Source organism: Ambystoma mexicanum, chromosome 14 (assembly GCF_040938575.1).
Source record: "Ambystoma mexicanum isolate Mex_15411 chromosome 14, UKY_AmexF1_1, whole genome shotgun sequence".
In the NCBI taxonomy this organism is placed as follows: Eukaryota; Metazoa; Chordata; class Amphibia; order Caudata; family Ambystomatidae; genus Ambystoma; species Ambystoma mexicanum.
The window spans coordinates 298,888,606-298,898,074 of record NC_090940.1 but is presented as its reverse complement, the minus strand read 5'-3'; positions in this window follow the sequence as shown (position 1 = coordinate 298,898,074).

Genomic DNA, 9,469 nt, shown 5'->3' with positions numbered 1-9,469 from the left:
ACGGAAATAGTCCACTCCCATCTAACCAAAACTCGATAACATCAGAGGACACAATATAATCGCAAAGCCGTGACCAGATCCTTTTCATTTGGGAAAAAGGTTCTGGTATTACCAACTTCTGAGCATAAGATGCTATTGAGTTGGCAGAGACCATATGAGGTTATAGAGCAAACTAGCCCATATAATTACTGAGTTGCCCAACCTGATAAGTGAACCAATAAAACAGATCTACCATATTAATGTTTTGAAAGAGTGGAAGGAGGACCCAGTTGAATGGTCCTCAGTAGTAATGGCGAGTCTCCTGGCAGAGGAGATGGATGAATTCAAACTATTTCCACCTGACCTTCCACAGAATCAAAACAAAAGACATTCAGCACCTTTTCGAAGAATTCCCTGATGTCTTTAGTTGCAAACCTGGTAGAGTGGAGATGTATCCTTCCATACGTACTTCCCCCAGGGACTACCGTTAACCTCAAAACCTTATCGAATACCAGAGGCCAAAAAAGAAATAATCCAAGAAATATATATTTTCTTTTAAAGGTGGATATTAACAAGCCCTCCCAGAGTTCTTGGTCCTCGCCAAGAGTCCTAGTAACAAAACCTGATCAATCACAGAGGTTTTGTATATATTTCAGTAAATTGAAAGCAATTTCCCAATTCAACTACTACATAGTGCCAAGGTTTGATGATCTCACTGACCGACTGGCACCGCTGTATACATCTCCACGATTCATTTCACAAAGGGCTATTGGCAGGTCCCCTTAAATCCAAAGGACAAGGAGAAAACCGCCTTCTCTACCCCCAGAGGACTACTTCAATTTAAAGTTCTGCCATTTGGCTTACATGATGCCCAACAACTTTTCAACGTTTGATGGATCAGATTCTACGCACATATTCTAGTTTCAGTGGAGCATATCTAAATGACATTGTCATACGTAGTAAGACCTGAAAAGATCATATGTTTCATTTATACCAAATTAACAAAGCTCTGAGACAAGCCAGTCTGACTGCCAACCCCAAGAAGTGCTGTCTCTCTCAGTCAGAAGTAAAATACTTGGGCTTCTTTGTGGGTAATGGATTGGTCCAACCACATACAGAGAAAGTCGGGGCACTTCAAGAAACCCCAGTACCCAGAACAAAACGTCATGCAAGGGCTTTTCTTGGACTTGTTTATTACAGAAGGTTCATTCCTAATTGTTGGTTAGACCAGAGGTGATGGAAGAACAAAGTGAAAAATACCAAACCTCAAAAATTACAGTGGATGAAAGAAGACCAAGCCTGTTGCGATAGCCTAAAAACAATCCTATGTAGTGATCTCATACTTAAACTACCCAACATTAATAGAGACTTCACACTCCAAACTGAGGCTTTTAAAAGGTTCCATACAATCCCAGATCCATGACGGAATAGAAGAACAAGCTACTCTTACCTGGTAATGTTCTTTCGATGGGATGGTCCGACAACGTATTCCATATCTATGACAGTAATCACCACAGCTGTGCTGCTTTGGAAAATCTTTCGGGATCTGCGTTCTGCGTCGATGACGTCGATACACCGCCCTCAAGGGCCTCCTCCGACGGCCGACGTCACTTGATGTTATAAGTAGGACGCACGACGCCCGTAGCCTCAGTTGTAGTTTTTTCCCAGAACGTGGGGTACCATCTTCTGCCAGTCTGACCAAACAAAGCCTTACGGAAACGTAAGCTGCAATCGCATAAGAAATTCTGTAGTGGGGAAGGCAGGGAGGGAGCGCTATGGAATAAGTCGTCGGACCATCCCATCGAAAGAACGTTACCAGGTAAGAGAGCAACTTGTTCTTCGAGGGGATTGGGTCCTCCGACGTATTCCATATCTATGACAGACTTCCAAAGCAGTACCTATGCAAGGAGGAGGGAAAAGAATTTAGAAAACAGAAATCTAGCATGCCCAATCAAATTGCAGAGTAAAGGACCGCCTTGCCAAAGGCCAGATCCTGACCCCGGATGGAATCGAGGGAATAGTGACATACAAAAGTATGTACCGAAGCCCAGGTGGCTGCATCACAGATGTTGCGAATAGGAACACCCTTCTGCAGGGCTGTAGAGGCAGCCATACCCTGGTAGAATGGGCCCGTAGGCCGACCGGTGGGTCCTTACCCGCCTAGTGGTAACACTCAGATAGTCAAAATAATCTAGCGAGACAAAGTCTTTCTCGTCACAGCCTGTCCCAAACGCTTTCCAGCGTAACCAATAAAGAGCTGATCATCCACTCTGACCCGGGACATGCGATATATAAAACCTTAACGCTCTCCTAGGATCAAGCCTATGGAGCCTCTCCTCTTCCTTACCAGGATGTGGAGGAGGATAAAATGTCGGAAGAACAACGTTCTGGCTTGAATGAAATTCCGACACCACCTTCGGAATAAAAGAAGGACGAACTCTAAGGACAACCCTGTCCTTATGAAACACGGTGAAGGGTGGCTTAACTGAAAGTGCCTGTAACTCACTCACTCTGCAAGCGGAAGTGACCGCAACTAAAAATACAGTTTTCAGAGTTAACAGTCTCAAAGGGCATGAATGCAAGGGCTCAAACGGAGCACCCATCAGAAACTTGAGAACAAGGTTCAAATCCCAACCGGGCACCTGGAAAGGTGACGGAGGGAACACATTAGAGAGCCCTTTCAGAAACTGAGAAATTAAAGGAATTTTAAAATAGGAACACACTTCAGAAGAGTGCTTAAATATGGACAGCGCCGCCAGGTAACCTTTAAATGGTACCCACTTGAAGGCCCCTGTGGGCCAAAGAAAGCAAAAAAGACAGAACCATGGGAATTTCACATGCAATCACATGGATCCACCTTCTTAACCCTGCACCAGTCGCAGAACTTTCTCCAATGGCAACGGTACAGGGACTTTGTTGCGGGCCTTCTGGCCGAAAGCAACACCTCCATCACGTCTTCAGGGAGGTCCCAATCCTTATACCTCAACCTTTCAGAAACCAAGCATGAAGGTTGAGGGACTTGACCTCGGGATGGAGAACCTGACCCCCCCCTCCCGTGAGAGCAGATCGTCTCGGCAGGGAAGACGATGTGGAGGACAGATCCGGGTACCACGTCCTCCGGGCCCACACCGGAGCAATGAGGATCATCAGGGAACCGAACCTCCGCAGTACTTGCGGGATGACGGGGACTGGAGGAAACACGTACAGCAGTGGGAATGACCACTCCACCACAAACGCGTCTCCTAAGGCTCCATTTGGAGGAAATTCCCACAAGCAGAACCTCTCGCACTTCTGGTTGACACTGGAGGCGAAGAGATCCACTTGAGGGGTCCCCCAAAGGGCGAAGATCTCCAGGAGAATCTCTTGAGCCAACTCCCACTCGTGAGATCGCGTTCTGCCTGCTCAGAGCATCCGCCGTCTCATTTTCGTCTCCTGCCAGATGAACTGCCGAGATCGAAACTTCATGCTGGATTGCCCAGAACCAGAGCCTCATCGCCTCCCTGCACAGAGGAGGTGACCCTGCCCCACCCTTTTTGTTGAGGTAGTGCATGGCTACCGTGTTGTCCGTCAGGATCAGGACATTCTTTCCTCGCACAGTCAGCAGAAAAGCCTTCAGGGCTAGCCTGAAAGCCCTCAGCTCCAACAGATTGATATGGAGTCTGGACTACGACGGAGACCAACGACGGCTGACTGTCAACTTGTTGGCAAGAGCTCCCCATCCCATGAGAGATGCGTCCGTCATGATCGTCACCTCTGGCCAGGGCAGCCAAAATGGAGCCCCACCTCAGATTGCCTGCATCGGCCCACCACAGAAGGTCCTGGGCGACCGAAGACGGCACCTGAACAGGGTCCGACATCCTGCCGGAGGACTGAGACGACTAGAGCTTGAGTGCCCATTGCAAAGATCTCATCCGCAACCTGGCCTCTGGCACCAGAAGAATGCAGGATGCCATGAGGCCGAGCAGTCTCAAGAACTCGAACGCTGGGAGAGTCTGGGCAAGTTGAAACTTGTGCACCATCTGCTGAATGTGATGAGCCCTCACCTGGGGAGGAAAACACTGCCCCAGGGACTTGTCGATCACTGCTCCGATGTACTTGAGCCTCTGAGTTGTTGTCAAATGGGACTTCAAGTTGAGGGAGAAGCCCAGCTTGTGGAGGGAGTGGCAGGTGACTGACAGATGATCCAGGATTTGCTCGGGAGAGCGTGCCCTGATCAACCAATCGTCCAGGTAGGGGTAGACGTGAATCCCCCCCCCTTTCCTGAGGTGCGCTGCCACCACTACCATGAGCTTGGTGAAGACCCTCGGGACGGAGGTCAATCCGAACGGCAGGACCCGAAACTGAAAGTGCGAGTCGCCAACCGCAAACCTTAGCTACTTCTTGTGCTTGGGATGGATCGGCACATGAAAATAAGCGTCCTTGAGGTCGAGAGACACCAACCAGTCCTGAAGTTGAAGGGCCTGGAGGACTTGAGAAAGAGTAACCATCTTGAACTTGTCCTTCCTGAGGAGTTTGTTCAAACCGCGCAAGTCCATGATGGGTCTCAATCCCCTGTCTTTCTTGGAAATCAAAAAATAAGGGGAATACCATCCCTTGTTCCTCTCCGCTACAGGCACCAGTTTTATGGTGCCTTTCTCCAGCAGGGATTGAATTTCCTGCTCAAGGAGCGGATCCGGACTCTTCGAAGATTCCCCGTTGGATTGTCTTGAGGCCTCTGCCGGAAAAGAAGACCGTAGCCGTGGGTTATGATCTCCAGAACCCACACATCTGAAGTAATGGCGTGCCACTCTGCAAGATGCTGCGCCAGCCTTCCCCCAAACAGCGAACCATGGGACATGGCCTCATGACTGAGCTGAAGCGGCTGTGGCGTTGCCTGAGGGCAACGAGGCAACAGCCCGAGTGGCCTTGGCACCTCAAGTACCTTGTTTACCACCTCTGGCACTCCAACGGTGGCCCCTTTGAATGCTAGCTCCTCTCGCTTTACCAAAGGATGAGTAATAACGAAAGGATACTCCCCTCCATTGCTGTCCCCTAGGAGGAAAGGGCGGAGGTTGTCGAACTGCAGCGCCAACGACTTCGCTGCAGCTTTTGAGGTCTGCAACCTCTGAAGGCTCTCGTCAGCCTTGCTGCCAAAAAGATGTTCCCCGTCAAAGGGCATGTTGAGGAGCCGGGCCTGCACATCAGGAGCAAACCCCGACTTCCGCAACCACGCAAACCTGCGTATCACGGTGCTTGCCGCCATGGACCGGCTGACGCAATCTGCCATGTCCAAACCCGACTGAACAGCCTCACACATGGCATCCTTGCCATCCTGAACCATGGCCAGGAAACCATCCCGTTCATCCCCTTTGGGAATATGTTCAGCCGCCAAGGAAACAGTTCCACAGAGTGTGCGTGAAACGAGACAAGGCACAAATGGAGTTGGCCGCCTGAAGCGCCATACCCCCTGCAGAAAACACTCTTCGCCCAGCCGTCAAAACGCTTGTCGTCCCTATCAGGAGGGATGGTAGGGTACGACACCTGCTTTGCCGGGGCCGTAGCGCCTGCACCACCAAACTCTCCGAAGTAGGGTGCTTGGACAAGTAAGCAGGAGTCACTACTGGCTGGGCGGTATTTTCACGGAAAAGACTTGCTCAGTGCCGGGAGACTCTGCGGAGCAGTCCAAGCCACCGCCACGCTCCTCTGTAGAGCCATATGAAACGGCAGTACCGGGTCAGTTGGTGGACCAATGTCGAGGATATCCGTAAGGTCCTCCTGAACAAACTCCCCTGGGGGAGCAGACCATCCTAAGTACTCAGTGACCCGTGACATAAGGCGCCGGTACGAAGAATCGGCATGAGGGCCAGGCTCAGGCCTACAAAACTCCACCTCCGGAGGTGTCCAGCCCACTAGCATCATGCAGGGACTGCCTCAGGTCCTCAAACTGGCTATGGCCCGAGAGAATCTCGTCAGGCACCGTGTCGGGCACCATGCCATCATCAGAGCCCTCATCCACCTCTGAAATTAACTCCAGATGGCGGTAAGAAGGCACAGAACTGGAACCAAAGCCATGCTTGACCTTGGTGGTTCCCCCGAGCCACCGGGTAACCCCGTCGACAGCCCCGAAAGGCGTCAAGTGAATCGGCGCCGAGAGAATCAGCGTTGACGACAGACGCGGCACTGACAGCATTGACACAGGCCTCGAAGGCGGAGCCCCGAGCATGTCCCTTGACATCCTGGGCACCGAAGGCGTCTCCGACTTCCTCGGAGGCGGAGCCTCGAGAGAGTCCGTCGACAACCTCGGCGCCACAGGCGTCGAGGTCTTCCTCGAAGACTTCACAGGTTCACGCGGTCTCGAGCACGTCGAGGACCGGGACCTGGATCGGGCATGCCGAGAACGATTCCCCTTGTCCGAGCGGGACCTTTCCCACGAATCGTGACGACCACCCGAGCCCAAAGGCGTGCGAGTGGCGTCTCTCGGCTGATCACGGCCGACCCCACTGGGAGGCGCAGACGGACCAGTGCCCTGCGATTCGAGAATCGCCAACATTTTCTTCCCGAAGGAAGCCCATTCCTCCGGTATCGCATGCTTGGTGGGGTAAGCGACCCGCCGACGGGCAGAGTCCTCGGATGAGGACGGGGAAGGCGACCGATGATGGCACTTCCGGGAGTGCCTCGAAGAGGCAGAGGAGTGGCGAGACCGACTCCAGGACATAGACCCACTGGACTTCCGACGACGACGCGGAGTCTCGCCCCTCGAGTCGTACGTTGAAAGCCCCACAGACCTCGACTTCCGGGGCTTGTACACCTTACCTACCGATAACAACTTGCGCTCCAGCAAGGCTTTCGATGTGAGCGACTGGCAGTCGACAGTCATCCGTGTCATGGGCCTCGAGGCACCAGAGGCAGGTGTCGTGAGAGTCTGTGACTGACATCTTGGACCCACAGTCCATGCACTTCTTAAAGCCCGGACGCGGTGTGGAAGACGAGGTAGACATCTTCATGAAGAAATATTTCACAAACAGGTTCGAAGAACCGACAAAGCAACAGAAAGACCAAAGAGTCGAGCCGCGCCGAGATTCCCGAAGCGAACACGATCGTGGAAAAAACCGAACTGAGGCTACGGGCGTCCTACTAATAACATCCAGTGACGTCCGTCGTTGCAGGAGGTCCTCGAGGGCGGCGTATCGACGTAGGACGCAGAAAGATTTTCCGAAGCAGCACAGCTGTGGCGATTACTGTCATAGATATGGACTACGTCAGAGGACCCAATCCCCTCGAAAAATATTTACTTTTACCAACTAGCTTGGGGGTATTTTGAGACGGGTGTGATATGAGTGGTATATCATACAGAATATTGAACTTATGGACATAATTAAGTATTTCATTGCGCACTACATGCTAGGCGAGACCCGGGTGTGTGCCCGATTGAAATCCTTCACAACCTTCTTTACCATCACCGGATCATATAAGTTCCCCTATGTATTTATGTTATAGCAGTGGTGCCACCATTACTGGAACAAGGAAGAATAGGGCTGACTCCACTGAGCTGTCCCCTTGAGGTACAGGAAGAGGAAGATACACTGAGCCCTAATTAGCCTCTCAGAGAACCTGATTGAACATTCAAACGGTCAAGGCCGAAGCCGGCCCAGGAGAGTGCTGCGCGACGCAGGTGAGAAGGTACGAGCTGCTCCACGGCAGTGTGGCAGAGCCGTGTAACCCAGCACGAAAACAGGAAGGAGCGAAGATGCACAGGGTCCCGAGAAGGAGACGAACGACCGGGAGCTCTGAAAGAAGGTATGGGGGCTGCCCGGGAACCTCTGGGACTCCAAAGAATGCATTGTGAAGGTGTCTGGGACCTGCATTTAAGAAACCAATACAAAGGGGTCTATACCTGAATATGAAAAGCACATTGACTTTCCAAGAGAAGCCTGAGAAAGGAAGACCCTCTCCCTACTTTGCAAACCATACCATCCCATCCAGAAGAGGGGAGTCATTCTTCTGGACCTTGAAGAGTCAAATCCAGTTTAGTTTTGTTATAAGTGCGAGATTTAGAAGTATGATTTTGACACAGGACAGTAGACTCTTTAGTTAGGGACAATCTGACATTTCCTTCGTTTTAATTGAGGTAGGGACACCTCTCAGAGTTAGGGATAGCTAGGCTTCTTTCTTTTGGTATAATAAAAGTCTTCGGAAAAGGCAAGTTGGACGTCTCTGATCTCAGGTGGTACTGAGTTCCAATGTTTAGCTGCAACTGACAGGAAGCTGGAGCCTGCTCCTCTGGACCTTATGGTCTTAGGCATTTTTAGTCGGTTAGCATGAACTGTCCTTACTGGTCTGGTGGAAGTGGATCTTTCTATCTTCTGGAGCCGTGCCGGAGAGGCATTTGTGCATGATAGAAAGTTTTGAAAACAATTCTTTCCCGAACAGGTAGCCAGTGGACTTTTTTCCTGGTGTCCGAGATATGGTCTCTTTTGGATATGTTCAGGGCTGCTCGGAAGGCATTATTTTGGATGACCTGGCGTTTATTCAAGTTGTGTTGTGAAGTTCCGGCAAGAAGGATATTACAATAGTCAAGTCTTGCTCCGATGATTGCTCTTGCAATGGTTAGGCAGCTTGCTCGGTAGAGGAAATGTCTGGCTGCATTAATAGTATGCGGCTGAGGTGGTGATTGCGCTCACTTGCCTAGTGAAGGACAGGGTAGCGTTGAGGTGAACGCCTAGTGTTTTCACCGACGTGGATATTGGTATCCGTAGACCCATCAGTAAGTTTTTCGAGCAGGGAGGGTGAACCTACCAGCAGAATTCTCCGTCTTCTTGTCATTCAGGCATAAGTGGTTGGTTGCCATCCAGGTTTGAATCGTTGAGTACATTTTGTTGATGATCTGGGAGTAGATTGTGTTGAACCCAGATAGGGGAGGAGGATTTGGGTGACGTCTGCATAGTTAGTGTACAATACACCCTCAGAGTCTAGCAGGTCGAATATGGGCTTAGTGAAGATGTTGTATAAAGGGGGGGGGGGGCACATGATTCTTGGGGGACCCCACAGCATGCCACCTGTGTGTCAGTCATCTCCTTCCACAACCGTACAATACTCTAAACTTGTTTGATACCAAGTGTTGCAACCAAAGTATTGCGACTCAGTCTGCTTCAAACTTACCTGGCATGTCTTGAAGTTCATGGAATGTGTTCCTTTTTACCTTTATGATGGGAGAAGGGAATGTGGGTGCTAAATATGGTGGATAATGTTCTAACGCTGTATTGTGGTGCACTTTTCTTTTGCAGCTGATATGTCAGAAAGAATACAAAAATTGTGTTCATGAAAGCTTAGCGAACTTCATAGGATATAAGTCATTTATAACGCACATGTACACAGGTGTTTCTAGGCGCGACAGAACAAGGAAGGGAAGACAGAGGGAGGGCAAGACAAACAATCTTACTAGACCTTATGTCATTCAGCTATTGCAAGTGCGAGAAATGGAAGGAGAAAAGTTTAGTGCAAGGGAGAGGGC